A 15,861-nucleotide genomic window follows, 5' to 3' on the forward strand; every position below is an offset into this window, starting at 1 on the left:
AGCTGTGACCAAAAGGGAGCAAAAAAGAGAAGGCAGGCAGCCAGATGACTTGGAGAAAACATTCTCCAAAGTGGAAGTGCTAAAGTCTGTTGAATACACATACCTGTATCCTTGGGTAACCAACGATTTCTTTCCTAAAAAAGCTGCAGTTCCCCCAAAACAACACCACACTTCAACACACCTGGCTGAAAGCATGATCCTAACTCCCCAGATAAAGCTTCACCTGCAGCTAAATAGCATTACCTGCACCTTAAGCAGCCAATTAACCACTCTGCTACACCTTCATTTTGTCTCACTTTGGTGGCTGGGCCGTCCTATGGTAACTTTTGTGTTCACCCAGTAAAAACATGCAGTTACTTGTTGCTACTATTTATAATTGTTGATCAAGTAAGTGGAGACTGAATGATAGTTATGCTAGTCTAGTATGTGACACTTCTCAGCCCCACTCCAGTTTCAAAACCAGTGTCACAGAGTAAAAGCTCTCTGCAAATACATCTCATGTCCATGAAAGCTTCTTTTCCTGAAACTTAACATCTGCAAACTTCCTCCCTTGCTGTCATCACTGTGGACAACTTATGGGAAACTTTATGATACAAACACCAACTTTAGATCTCAGTTTTGTCTGTCTCAGTGAATTTGTGCCCTTAGACATGGACTCTGACCTCTGAATCTACCCAAACCTTGCAGACATAAGCCAAAGCCCCAAGTCAACAGCACAGATTTAGCTTTACATCAGCCTGACTTACACTGTTTACCTAAAATTTCCAGAATAGAAATGGTCTTCAGAAAAAAAAAAAAAATGAGATTCAGTATAAAAGACTATGCCTTCATCCGGCATCTGAAGATTTCACAGAGTAGAAATCTGGACAATGTCTTAGAAGAATAATAAAGATTAACAGTTCAGAATCAGACATGGAATGCTCTGCTGGGACTGTGTTCACGCCTGTTGCTCTATGTTTCAAATTAACTTGATTTTGGAGCAATGGATGCTGTCCAAAGATTTACATAAATAACAAATACAGTGAAAAGTACAGATTTCCTGGAGTGTTTTAATTTAACGTTAACCAGATGCACTCGCAATAAAGGGTGAATTAAAAGTCTGGTGCCTTAAAGGAGGGAAACCATTTACAATTGGGAACTTCCTATCTAAAAAGAATATGCCCCAAGAGATTCATATGTTGGCTTGTAACTATTCCACATGGCCAATATTTAAAATGCTTTTAGCCAGGTCAAGCCCTATGGTACATTCATCAGTCATAGGTATGAAAATCTGGTTATTAGGTTCCCCAAGGAATATGTATTTATTAAGTGTTCGCATTAGCATAACCTGCTGGGCCTCCTCAGGCACAAAGTCTACTGAAATAAATAGAATTCTTCCTGGAGAAGGTATCCTGAAGAAGGTATCCATCTATTTAGTTAGCCATAAAGTACTCTGATAGTCCACTTTGCACACAGATCTCACAGTGCTCCACAGTGGTTGGGAGCTCTGGTTAAATGGGAAGGCTAAACCTGCTAAACCCAGGACACAGAAGTAAACTGAAATTCATACTTGGAAGATCAGAAGCAAGAGCAGGGCCTGGCAGAGATGCTGTTGGGGGCCCAATCTGATGGGTCATGCTTTCGCACAAGAACAAAGGCAAAAACATTTCAGTCAACAAGACTTTCAAGGGCAAAGGTAGGGATGAATTTTCATACAAAGAGATACAAATAGTCTGGTCTAGGCAGGCATTACTTTGGAGATTCACCTTTCCTTTCGCACAGTTCTTTATACATGATTACAGTTTTGGCAACCTCCTAAATATTTTCAAATCAGACTAGTCAGGTTTTTGCACAGAAAGTCAGGATATTATACACTGAAAAGGGGGCAGCATATTTTAAGGTTTGTGTAATTCATTAAGAACCAGTGACCTCACGGAAAAAAGAAACATCAGAATTTTCCATTTAGAACCCATTACAGAATATATTTAATAATGGGATGTAGGCAAACTGTTTCTTCTCCCCTCTAGAAATGCATGAGAAGTTATTCCAATAAAAGTTATTTCACCGTAACCTTAATTTGAAGCTCTGGTTTCTCAGATTGTACTTTCTTCTGTTTAACACAATACCTATATACCTTACTGGTCCTGCAACATTTAAGCCATACACTACATCTTATTTTCATCATTCCTACTTAGTCCATGTGCTAGAAAGTACTTGTTAAAGGTTCCACTGCAGAATTTTATACTTGCTGAGGTTTAAGGTTGGTTAGTACAAATATTTGATAGGGTTTTCATTACTTTGGGTGAATTAGTTCCTTTGTTAATTGTATACAACTGGACAGCCAATATTTTTCAAAATATGTTTTTGAATTCCATTGGAATCACACAAAGTCCAAGTTAATGTCTAGTGTGGGAGTAAAGATTAAATTCTAAGTACTGCCTTGACATTTTAGGTGTATCCTAATTTCCAATGAAATATGAGACACACATTACATAAAAGCACATTTTTCGTAAAAGCTTCTACTATTTTAAATTTCAGTATTTAGTATTTCATAGTATTTCATAGTTAAAAGGTGGGGATCAGTAAGTATTTAGCAAGTACATGGACAAGAGAACCAACTTTCCTATATATCATTTGCCAGCTGCTACACAAGCTGTTGAAATACTTGTGCATATAATTTTCATTGTTCTGTGTTGGATAGCGAAGGGTGGACATTCCTCACTACAAAATCACTACAAAAGGAAGGTAGAGACAGAATTCTACCATGGAGAACAGAACTCTTTACTGCCCCTCAGTATGAAATTGCACCTCAGATGCTGAAGCAGAAACTTGGACTCCATCAACTTACTGTTCCCTGTCAGCCAGGTTAGTTGAGACGAATTGTGCACTAAAGCCATCTTAAAAGAATACTTGTCAGCTTCTTTAGGTCTGAATTTGTGAACTATGTAACCTCCATCTGAGATCCCCCAAACAATGTTAAGATGTGAAACATAAATGTTCTAATGTAGGATTTTTTTTTCCCTAAAGTTTTGCACTGCTCATGAAGGATCTGTAAGATTCTTTCATCCTCCAATATAATATGAATTACAGGGTATTTCATACATATAAGAACATTAAAATGAAAATGTAATATATGTAAAGTATGATACTTTAAAAATATGTGTTCTAATAATTTTAATGCTATATTCTTGGAGACAGTTGTTCCTACAGTGTATGGGAAGCTGTTTAAAACTGTTTATATAGATACAGCTTATAAGTCATTCACACTAATCTTTGCTACAAGTGCTCTAGGAGGCTAAAATATCTGAGAGATGAAATCCCTTTGATTCAGCATATGCTTGGGACCATCCAGAAAACTACGTCACAGCTAAGTTTTACTAATACCAGGCTCTTGATGTATTTGCAAAGACAGTTAAGAAAACTGCCTTTAATAAGTACAATTTCAAATTTCTAGTGAAACCTCATTTCTGCCTCTTTATGGATCATTTGTATTAGTCTACAGCAGATTGAAACCCAGAGCACAAATCAGACAAATAAGTTATGAAAAATGTCTTCAAGAAATCGAAATGTTTTTGATAATAATAATTTGATTAGTATTATTCTGAGATTACAGCTCTTCAACTAAATCAGCAACCTACCAAAAATCAGTGAAAGTCTGCAAAAGCATATAGACCTGATTCTGTTTTCTTCTGCAGTGTGGTAAATCAGGAGTAAGCCCAGTGAAAACATTAATGTTGCATTACTGTAAAACTCATATAAGTGAATGGAAAATCAAGGCAATATTTCTACTGAAGTGGGTATTTTTCTTTCCAGAATGCACACAAATATCTGACATGTACATGTGAAATAGCAGTGATGACTAACATTTTAATCTTTTGATCACGTCATGAATCTACATTCTCATAACAGAATAAAAGTCCACAAACACACGTGGATATTTTCTGATGTCTGCAGAATTCAGAAGAATGAAAAGTAGACAACAAGCTCCTGATTCAAAGGCTATTGAAATAAATGGAAACATTCATATCCCTTACAAATGAAATGTTTTCCATTTGAATTACAGACATGGTAAGAAAATCTGATCTAGTGTGGCCTTTTGTAGACTATCAGTGCAGCCCATGGCAGATCTGTGAAGAACTGGGTGCTACTCCTCCCTAGGTGATTTGGAGCTGGCTCCTATGGCAAACAAGTACTGCCCATATTTGAAGAGTCAAAGGTAGTTTTTGTTTGCTCTCCCTGTTTGTTCTGTAACGCACATAGAGGAAGACGAGGTGTTTCTGTAGGCATTGGGAAATAACATGAGCTACAGTGGTCTAAGAGCTTGCTCCCTTGCACAGGACTCCATTCACTTCATTAAAACTGCAGACACCTAACAAACTGATCCTTGAGATGCACCTTTCTAAATAAAACCCTTCCTCGCACACAGTGTCAATCAGCTGAATGGTGATGCAAAGAATTTTCCAGGAGAGGTTAGTTTAAAGGAACGACTACACCCTCCAGCTTGCCTTTTTTTCTTTTAGAGAATTAATTATTTGAAATTCTGCCTACTGAACTCATTCTGCTGACCCTCCATTTTGAGACAACTGTGTAACCATTTCACCTCAATAAATCGATTTCTTAACAGCCAGCTAGGAAATCTCACAACCCATTATGAACTGGCAAAAAAAGTCTCTTATGCAGAACCCAGATTACCTGGAGCATCGGGTACTGATTTAAAACCAAAAAAATCACAGTGCTTCGTTTTTCAAATTATGCAAGGCTGAGTTATAGCTCCAAAACTCAGAGACCTTCTTCAGAGGCAGTCTCAAAAAGACAATGCTGCTCACCAGAATGTGAAATACATGCCCTATGTTTCAGAGGAAGGGGGTACCATGTGTGCTGAAAAGATTAAATTAAAAAGTCTTCACTGAAGACAAGACCATGAGTGGCAGTGTGGCTCTGGTCTATTCCACCTTACAGAGCAGGCTCTGATCTGAGCTTCACAGAACAAAAGTGCAAGTATCTCTGAAATGGACTTGAGCCTCTGCTGGTTAAAAAGCCCTGAAAAGTCAAACAACATGGACAAAACCCAAGAACGTATTCTGTGAATACAGCAACTTTCCAGCACTCCATTAATTATACAGACAGTGAAGGTTATGCTTTCTACTGATCCATGACTAGCATCACTACTTAGCATGCCATGGAAAATATAGATTACCTAGGAAATCCACTATCATAGAAGACAGTAGAAATAAACAGGCCTTTTAACAGGTTGGATTTAGAAGTTCTATGCGGCTGAAAATGAGTGTCCTAATGAATAAGATGCAATTTAAAGAAACCCAACAGGAACAACGGAAAAGTAGGGGGGTTGGACAAGGTGACATTTGAAGGTCCCTTCCAACCCGAATTATTCTGTGATTCTATGAAAAGTAAAGAGATAGTGAAAGAACCATCCTCCTCTGAGAAAGCTTTATAAACAGAGTAGTTTCTAGAAAAGAAGGTTTGGAAGCATAAACAAGGAATCTGCCTAGTGTGGTGATGAGAATAGCGTTTTGCCTACATTCTGTGGTAAACAAAAAGGATTTAACCAATTGACTATCACAGAATCGCAGAATCACAGAATCCCAAGGGTTGGAAAGGACCTCAAAAGCTCATATAGTCCAACCCCCCTGCAAGAGCAGGGTAACCTAGAATACATCACACAGGAACTTGTCCAGGCTTTAGCATCAATCTCTTACTGTAATGGAAACATCTTGTAAAACCCTGAACATACAGAAAATGCAGGAGGATGTCTACAAGTTTCAATAAAATAGTCAGTACTGCTGTATCTGAGAACTGAGTATTTGTCTAATGACAGAATGCAATAAATTGTTTCTCCCCTTGTTTAAGAAGGATTGTGAAGACTGGAATGTGAGGTGTCCTTATTTGCCCTATTAGGCAATTTGCCAGTATGCTTGAAGTATTTAACGCAGTAGTCATTGGCTTTCTGCTTTATAGAAACATATAAAGTTTCTATAAATGAAATTTTTATAAAGAAATACATATATAAACATAAAAAAGACTTGTGATAGACTAGGAACCAATTTTTTCTGTGTTTTCCAGCATTAAGTAGTCTTTACAAACTGATCCACTTGCCCTGTTTTCATAACACTAGTTAAAAGACTTGCCTAGTACTCCAACACATCAAGCACTAGGTAAGAAACAAGAAGTAAAATCCCAACCCAGACCTCTTGAAGAATTGGAATTGGGGCATTCCCGTGCCATTTGGATTCTCATTTCTGTGAAGTCGGTTTCCAGCCCTTCTGAATTTCCTGATTCCTACAGTCTTACCTTTTAAACCCCACAAATTCACAGTTGCACAAAATACTTTAACTTAAATCAAAATCTAATTATATGGTTCAACCTAGATTAATTCTGGACAAACACAACCCCATCAGTTAGTTCTGATATTTTTTGCCTATCAGGAAATCAGTTGTCTGCCCACATAAAAGTGCAATTCTATTTTTTGTCATTAAAAACTATGTACTGTCAAACTGTACTGATTATCATTGAAACTTACTATGGAAATAAGGGGTAACGGGTTCAAACTTAAACAGGGGAAGTTTAGATTGGATATAAGGAAGAAGTTCTTTATTATAAGGGTGGTGAGGCACTGGAATGGGTTGCCCAGGGAAGCTGTGAATGCTCCATCCTTGGCAGTGTTCAAGGCCAGGTTGGACAGAACCTTGGGTGACATGGTTAGTGTGAGGTGCCCCTGCCCATGGCACGGGGGTTGGAACTAGATGATCTTAAGGTCCTTTCCAACCCTAACTATTCTATGATTCTAAGATTCTATGATTCTATGATTGTTTAACAATATTTTGCTTACTAGGAAAAAAATACATGTGTGAATTTCTTATAGAAACTATCTCCAAGACAACCATAGTTTGTTACATATGAACGGCAAATTCAGCAAGATATAGTCATATTTTTAGTTGTTTATCTTTAAGAGCCCTGGTATATCCATCTTCTGTGTAAAACTGCTCTTGGCAGCATACAAACTTTGGTGCTCCTGGCAAATATGACTTATGTTAAGTTGCCATTATTGAAGAGACTCAAAGATGATGAATGGACATAGAATGAAATAAAACCTAATAAAGATACTGCACATTTGAACTAAGGAGCAATAGACATTTCAGATATTGCTGAAATTTGTCCTATTTCAGCACCTCATGCCACTAAATTCTACTTTTCTTATATTCCCTCAAGCTGGAATTGAGTTAAAAAAACTACTGACTTTTGAGAAAATAAAAAGGGAAGGGAAACTTTGATACACACAGAAAATGCCAAAAGCAGCAAAATTTGTGCAAACAATTAATAATGAAAAAATAAATATTAAGCTTTAATAAACTTAAACCTAGGAGAAAAAAGTTCAGCAGAATATAAAGGTGGGAGGCATTCCCTTTCCTGGCAACATCATACTGCTCTGTGCATTGGTGAAAGAAGCACTATCGCTCCAGTTGTCTATCAGAAGAGCCATGTCAGTCAGTGTGATCCTGACTGCTGGCTGATGCCCCTCCAGTTTACTTGTGTAAACAGGACTTTGGCCACAATCACTGCATGAAACACAGGTCAGCTCTATTGCACTGGTACAGAGGGCATGAAATGCTTCATTCCTGCATGCTAGTATTCTTAGTGAAGCTACAGAGAAAGGTGATTGGTTATGCTGATTTAGAAAACAGGATACACAGCATGACCGTGTCAGCTTTTAAAAGGTGAAACATGCTGGCTAACAAACACTGTGCACATGTAATCAGAATTGTTCTCTCCAAAGTCTTCCAAATGCACCGCTTCTGAGAAAGACTAAATTTCACTGTTTTAACAATACTTGCACTTTCTTTCCCTTTAGGCTGAGCAGCAACCCAGCTTCTCCATCTCCTGTGCATGATCAACTCAATTACCTGTCAGTAGTAGACTGTTTTTAAAATACCTGACTTTAATGCTAAGTGTTGATCTCTTCACTTATATTTTCCACCTGAAAATGGCAAACATCTTATAAGAACTGATCTAATAAAGCATTTCTGGAAGGCCACACTGAAACAAAAACTTCCCCTGTGTTGTGCCTAGTTTGCAGATAGAAAAACTCAAACCAAGAGGAATCAGGTTCACAGACTTTGTCAGCCTTAAATCTGGGATTAAAATTTAGGGTCAGAAATCCATGCCCACGGACACAGATGTTAATATTTCACAGACTGCAGTGGGACTCACTTCTGTTAGAACACGATTTGCCCTGTGTTCCAGGGGCTCACTGTTCTCTGAGAGGCAAGTGCCAGCTAACAGCAGAGTTTTGAATAAGCCTGGTTCAGGTATTTTCCCTTCAAAATTACATGGCATTTGCCTTTATCGGTGCAGCTGCATTGGCTTGAACTTCACAGGCAACGCAGAGCCCTGCTCTGGGGCCGACCTCTGGGAGTTCCAGCCATTTCGCTAGGCAGCCACTAGATGTCACTTCATCCAGAGCTTTTCCTCGTCCGAGTTTCATTCGTGTCAGTATAAAACTTCTGAATTTCGTCCACATTTAAAACCGTTTCAAGTAAGAACTGGTGATGCCGATTAATATTTTACCAAATTTAATGGATTATTCCATGTTCCAGAATCTGAGCTCTTAAAACACCATAGCAAGGGTTAAATGATCCCCCTTATTCAGAAACTGTGAATGTTGTCTAAATTGGCCAATCACATTTGTCATTTGTGATCAGCATTTAGCTAATTTGCACTTCTGCTGGTTTTGTAATTCTGTTGCAACTTCAGAATTACAGAACTGGGAAACGCTTGGCCCGGGGCACGCAGGGGCCACAAGGCTGACGACGAGTGTGGTGACCTCGGAAGTAAACCAGAAGCCTCAGCTATCAGCTCTCATTTTTCTTTTGTTCAGTTCACATGATGAGTCAGAAATGAGGCACCAGAGAATGAAAAGCAGAGAAATGAACAACACCCTGGCAAAAAAAGCAGTGCCGCTCGCAGAGCAGATGGTGTCATTTTGGCCTGCCATAAGTCACAGAAATGCTGTCAAGTGCAGGATTTATGGTTTAAAAGCTCCATGTATTTTATCCCCAGAGTGACAACTCTCAGCTCTCTGATGCTTTTGACTTTGAACTTTGACTAAAACTTCACCCTTGCAGAAGGTGACCCAGTTTGAAAAGTGCCTCCTCTACAGCCAGACAGAAAGCTTTGCACAATTTTGGTACCAATATCAAAGAAAGCTGAAATCAAAATAGAAATAACAATCAGGAGAAAGGTGAGTCCATCTGACAAGGGGATCTCTAACAATTTCTTTGCTCACCCTACAGTACAAAGAGTATGCTTGTTTTCTTCAAATACACCAGGGTGAAGGGTAAAAACCCAAGCAGAGAAGAGGCTATAAAAAATGTCCCCAGCTTAGAGTAGGGGTCAGCTGTCAGAAGGCTTCTATCTGGCAAGCCTGTTAAGTTCCTCCCAGGAGAGTGCAAGATGCAAGACACGTTACTCATTATTAAGCAGACTTTGATAGTTACAGATAGGAGAGGGATAACACAACACAAATGCAGGCAGTGGTCCAGGGGCATCATCTAGTCTGTACTTTTCCCTGATGACAGCTTAGCCACCACTATGAAGGAGATATTTATTACTAAGACGTGGAGCTGGCAGACAACAGAAACATAAATTATTTGGAGAAATTCTAAGGGCTGTAGAATATCCAAAAGACATGCAGAATGGAGAGATCTTATGTTGCTTTTATGGCTTATTCCAAAATGTTGTGCACTTCAAAGAAATTACTATGCTAACTCTCATAGGATGTTAGTTCCACCCTAACAGCTGAAAACTCCTTTCTAAAGACTTAATTGTCTGCCTCAGTTCAGCTGATTATTCTAGTTTCTAGTAATTAAGATGGCATTTCATGATTTTTAGCCTTATTAATGTTTACAGTTTTGTCTGCTACAAAACACATATTTGTCATTATTTTAATTAAATTATTCACAAAAGCATTGGTTCCACTTCAGAGGTACATATAATGAGAACAGGACCAAGCAGAAGTATCATTCACCATAAATTCTGATGTATTTCTTCTGTTAATTTGAGATATATTGGAGATTCACATTAGATGCAAATCTTTCTAGTTTATCTTCCTGCTTCTTTGAAAAACCCACTTTCTTCCTCAAGCTAAAACAAGGATGTAATTCTTTATTCATCTTTACACCTCATTTCAGACAATTTTTTCCAGCACTGCCATGGTTCTGAAAGCCTCCCTGCCCAGATGCACTGAGAATAATGAGGCGGCTGCTCTTCTCCCCAGTGCTGCCACATGTACGTTGTCAGCACTGCAGTACAAAACAAGATTATGTCTGATATTCTATCCTGTTACAATGACATCCAGAGCACACCCCAACATATATACATTTTAATTCTTCTATATTATTCCTTGCAGCCAGAAGATTGACTGTTCTGATCACACAGTTGTAAAGCAATAGGCCAAATTCATCTGTCCCACTGAGGCCAGTAGGGCTTACCCACTTTACACTGCTGTAACTGAGCCATTTCAAACTCACACCAGGGAAATAAAGCAAAATTTGGCCCATAGTCCAAAAGGCAAAATGTTCTGGAACATTTTCTGTCCTGCAAATTTATCCTTTCACTGGTGCAGAATAAGTTGCCATGCTTGGGTGTACTAACCTCCCCCCACAATAGAGTCTGCTTTGGGGGACAGAAAAAGGGACTGGAGCAAAGCTGCAGTTAAAAAGTGAGTTTGTGCCTTGGCTTGTTCATTTATTGCAGGACTGGGACAGAGCATCAGAAAAGCTTCTCACCTGCACAGTCAGAATGTGATGCAGCAATTTACTGTTCCTTGAAAAGTGGTGCATGGACTGTCACAGAAATAAACTGAAGTATGATCCAAAGCTAAAATAACATGGAAAGCTACATCTTGAAGGGCTGAATTTGAAAGTGTTCCACTCCCTTTCTGAGCACAAACTAAAATGCTTTCTGTTATAAATAAAACTATATTTATAAAAGGAACTTTTTTTGTTCCTTCTTCCTCCTGATATTCTCCTTTCCAGCTTAGGTCCAAATAGTTGCAATAAAACCTCCAGACGCAACATAAAGGACCAGCCTAACTGGAGAATGGAGATCAGATTGCTTTGTTGTGGATTTAGTCAAAATATTTGCTTGTCAGAGTTCTTACAGCACGAAACAGTGTCCAGATACAATAAAGTTGGACTTTAGCACAACGTTAATATACAGTGGGTCTATGGGAACCTAACTTGCCAGTGTAATTGAGGTGCCACCTAAAATTACTACATGGTAGTTGAGATCTTTCATTAAAATTGATCATTTTCATTGATGGTGGCTGGTGGGAGGGAGGAGAGGAGTAAGAATCATAGCCCTCTCTAAGGATTAAAGGTACTTACACATTTACATGCATCTCCTAAGAAATGACACCATAAAGCAAAATCAATCCAGACATCTACAAATTCTGGGTAACACCAAAATGTAAGACAGACTCTTCATCTTCCTGGTACCAGGTTATTTCCACAAGTGATGAATGAATTGTACCTTCCACAATGATAACTTATTCATTGCATAATTTAGCTGCAAAATCTCAGGCATTTGTCCATTCACTTTTCACTTAGCAGGGCAGTTATCCTGTCACCTGCTCTCTCCGTATATTCCTGTGTCCAGTAACCTCTGCTATTATACTTTTGCACTTGTTGATAATCACTGTGATCAAGGATGCTAGAAGGACCTGTGGCAATCTGCATGAAATTTAGCACAGAAGGAATATCCGAGAGCCCTAATAGGAAAAGTGTCTGCGGCCAACAATGGGGAGCACTGGTTCAAACACAGGAAATTTGTAGAAAATTAGGGAGAACAAAGAGGAGAAGAGCTGTCAAATCTCTGTTTCTCAGCCATGTATTTCAGATACTTTCTCTTCTGATACAACTGGAAAGTATGGATCATTGCAATTTGCAAATCACATTTTCTACAGGTTGGAATTCGTTTTGGAGGGAGTTGCCAAAATTCAACCTTCTTTTTACAGATCAGTCATCATCTGATCATCTTCAAATATTTGTATCTTCAATTTTATGACTGTTAAAATGTTTCCTCAGTGATTAATTAGGCCCTACATATTGACAATCAGGGTTTGCTGGGTAGTATTTTATTCTATAATAGACACACTGTTGAGAAATCATGACACACAACTGAAAAGGAATTTTTTTCACATTTGCTTACAATCCTTGTCTCTAAACTGGAGAGGCATCGGTGGATGGACCACTTGATGGATAAAGAATTGGCTGGATGGTTGCACTCAAAGAGCTGTGGTCAATGGCTCAATGTGTATATAGAGACCAGTGACAAGTGGTGTCCCTCAGGGGTCAGTGTTGTGACCAACACTGTTCAACACCTTTGTCAGTGACATGGACAGTGGGATTGATACACCCTCAGCAAGTTTGCTGACGACGCCAAGCTGTGTGGTGTGGTTGACACACTGGAGGGAAGGGATGGCATCCAGGGCAGGGGGGGTGTTTCCACAAAATCACCATGTCTTTTCCCTCTTGTAAAGCTGACATCTGCCTGTTAGTGGAGGCATTAGCCATTTGGTTCTAAGAGTTGCTACAGCCTGTAGTTTCTCAAGGAAAAGTTACTTCTGTTTTTCCTGCTTTCTTTGTTGTCTCCCTTAGAAGAAAACTACATAGCTGTTATTTGTGTTTGCTTAAACAGAGGATTGCCTGAACTGAAGGAAAGGAGAATTCACTAACAAGCATAAAGGGATTCAAGGAGACAGCCAAAGTCACATGGCCCGGCAGGCCTCATGACATTCAATCTTACAATGCTTGTTTATTTTATCCATTGCTTCTCTTGAGATTTTTCTTCAAATCACACACAAATGAACTTCCGTCAGTTCACTGCTCCTAGGAGGGGTTGGTGTGAAACGATTGCTAAGTCCTCCTGTTGTCTAGATCTGTTGTCTCCTGTTCTGTTTTGATGGTGGGACAACAGCCTTCAATTAGATCTGTGATGTGAGCAGCTTTTGCAGTCCTCACTCTGCTACAGCCTGCTGGTTGAATTATTTTTTCAGAAAGCTTATGGCAAGTTGATGACATACGAGTGCATTGAAAGGTCAAAATTTGGCTCCCAAAGTCTATGGTAATAACAGTTAATTCTTACATAGTGCACTGCAGCTATGTAAGTACTTTACAAGGGAATGTCAGTATTACTATCCCCATGCGACAGACAGCAAAACAGATGGAGCATGACTATGACCGAGCCAGGAAGAGAACCCATAGCTCTGGCTGAGTGCCCTCTCCATGCTGCATTTGAGTATTAGTTAAGGCAGCAGTTAAACACTGCCCAGCAAATCACTGGTGTAGAAATATTTATAGACCGCAATTCAGCATAAGCCAGCACATTGCCACTGGCTTTATTAGGTTTACATTTGCCTATACCACAGACAATATGAGCCCTTGATCCTTGGAAAGGGTGATCCTTACTTTGACAGCAGTCAGGTGCAATACAGTAAAGAGCATGAGGCAGGAAGAAGAGATGACTTTGAGAGCCAAGCAATTCTACCTTTTTAAGAGGGGAAAATAGCTTTCAGCTGTACACACAGCCACAATGGGTTGGCTCCAACTGGCTCCAGTCAGATCTTGCTCAGACATTGCTGGGAGAGAGGGGATACACAAAATCACCCTGTAGCGAATGAAGGGCAACACTGCAATAAACAGTTGCCTCCTGCCAGTCTCATGGAATTTCTTTTATGTTTCTAGACAGTTTAGAGCTGTGACAGGACACAAGTATTAAGAGACCAAAACTCTCCTATACATCAGTAAAACATAACTCAGCACATTCTATATTTAGGGGAATTTTATCTTCACTAACTAATGACTCATATTTGAAAGAAAGTGGTGCAGTCCTACTACACCCAAAGCCTTCACCTCTCTGTTTTCAGAGATCTGATTGTGCTAATCATGCCATTTGCTTGGAGATACTGATTTTCATGATATAATCACTCATCTCCTATATATAGGACTCGAACTACCAACTCATTTCATACAAGCCACATGACAGCAATCAGGAAATATAAACCCAGAGGATAAAATAGGATAAGAAACTGTCATTTAGATCATAGCAAGGCATGCTTTCGGAGCACAGGGGCCGACAATCAGATTCAGAACAATTGTTCTGATCACGTAACAACAGATTCTAATCTTCAGTGTGAGATTTCAGACAAGAACAGTAGGACTGGTTAAAATATCTTGAATTAAGCACCTGAATCAGGTCCAAAATGTGATGTGACTGGCTTCACACTACCCCAAACCCCTTAATGTAATGCTTATAGCATATTTTTTGTTCTGGAACTAAGACCACACGAGGGCAGTGTAAGGGGGAGTAAAATCCAGGGATACGAATTAAACTATAAACCCAAGTTTCCTGCATCTTCATGAAACGTGGAGAGGTAGAGCTGTGTCGCCTGCATTTATCCCACAAACTAGAGGAGAAAGTTTAACACTTCTGTTCAGCCTCCTCTTTTATTATTTTTCCCTGGCTTTTCCCCCTCCTCACATTTTATTTCCTTCTCATCTGCTGTGAATATTCTCTTTGTTAGAGAGGTGGCTTCAAAACTCCTGAGAGATTGAGACTACAGCGCACTTTGCTCTGCAAACATACAGCGATTCAGCTCCTAACAGGAGAGAAACAGTAAGAGATATGTAAAGTGATACAACAGGCCTGCAATTGGGAGAGGCGAACACTTTGTGCTGAAAGAAAGTCTCCAGAACTGTGGTTAAATGTCCACAGATTCTCTCATCTAAACCAAAAGGCAAGTTCCCCTGAGAAAGCAAACAAAAGCAATGTCCTTCTCTTAGCCAAGTATAATTTTCATATTATTTCCCTAGGCTAGGAAGTGTATTCTTCAGAAACTCCCAGTTAAGCCCCTTTTCCCCTCAAATCCTCTGTAGGGTTCATTTCTCTAACTCACTGGGACAGCTTTTTGAGTGTGTTTTCCAAGATGAAAGAATTATTAAAATCCTTTATCTCAGTTCTACTGTGAACATGCTTTTAATACATGCAGTATGTACTTGTGTAAACTTGAGAGTATTAACTTGTCTGCATTGTACTTGACTGATCATTTAGCTCTGATATAATCCTAAATAGATAAGTCCCCTAGGGAATAGTTGCACCATTCTGCAATTTCTTCACTCGGTTTCATAAGCAATTGATTATTTTAAAACTCATATTGCCATCCCATGTAGTTAGATGCAGTAATAAACAGAAGAGGTCTCTCTCAGATCTTTAAGGAAATGCACCATTTTCTAATAATCACACTAAGTATCCTGTTCAAAGATGGATTTTTATCCTTTACACACTTCTTCTCCTACTCTGCATTTCTCACTAAAGCATTGAATCATCTTCTTCTGTTTCAACACACATTACATCCCCTGTATCATACAGCCACAGCTGTGACACTGTATCCTGGAAGAAAGCAAGAAAATTAAGGTAGAACATTTCTGCCTGCAACCCAGGTTGATTGGCTTCCACAAAATCATGCTTTTCAGCATATTCTATCATGAAATCCTGAAAAACAGTCTTAAAATATGCTCAGTCACTAATGATGGTAAGATAACAAGCCCACTAACTGCTTCTGTATATCATATAAACCTTTCCTTGAATAGTGGTTTTGTATTTGTCCTTGTATCTGACCAGTTAAGGCCTCCCATGTTAGGGCTTCATTTTTATTTCCATTTCCTTCAAAGTTCATATATTATTACATGGAACTGTTTTCCTGTATGAGACCCAGCATGTTGAAGACTACTGAATAGATTTTTATCTGCACACGGGCTTATGCATCCTTGGTCATAACAAGAAATCTCATCTCCCTCATTTACAATT

General features: G+C 39.1%; 1 protein-coding gene across 2 annotated transcripts in view; it reads right to left on the minus strand.

Annotated features, from left to right (window-relative positions):
* Nucleotides 1-186, minus strand: part of ALDH1A2 (aldehyde dehydrogenase 1 family member A2) — a 103,732-nt gene extending 103,546 nt beyond the window's left edge. For both annotated transcript variants that reach the window (XM_065688361.1, XM_065688360.1), the window contains exon 1: nucleotides 104-186. The gene's annotated coding sequence lies outside the window, so the exon portion shown is untranslated. The remainder of the gene's footprint in view (nucleotides 1-103) is intronic.
* Between the last annotated feature and the right edge of the window lie 15,675 nt (nucleotides 187-15,861).

This window comes from Lathamus discolor, chromosome 8 (assembly GCF_037157495.1).
Source record: "Lathamus discolor isolate bLatDis1 chromosome 8, bLatDis1.hap1, whole genome shotgun sequence".
NCBI classification, from domain to species: domain Eukaryota; kingdom Metazoa; phylum Chordata; class Aves; order Psittaciformes; family Psittacidae; genus Lathamus; species Lathamus discolor.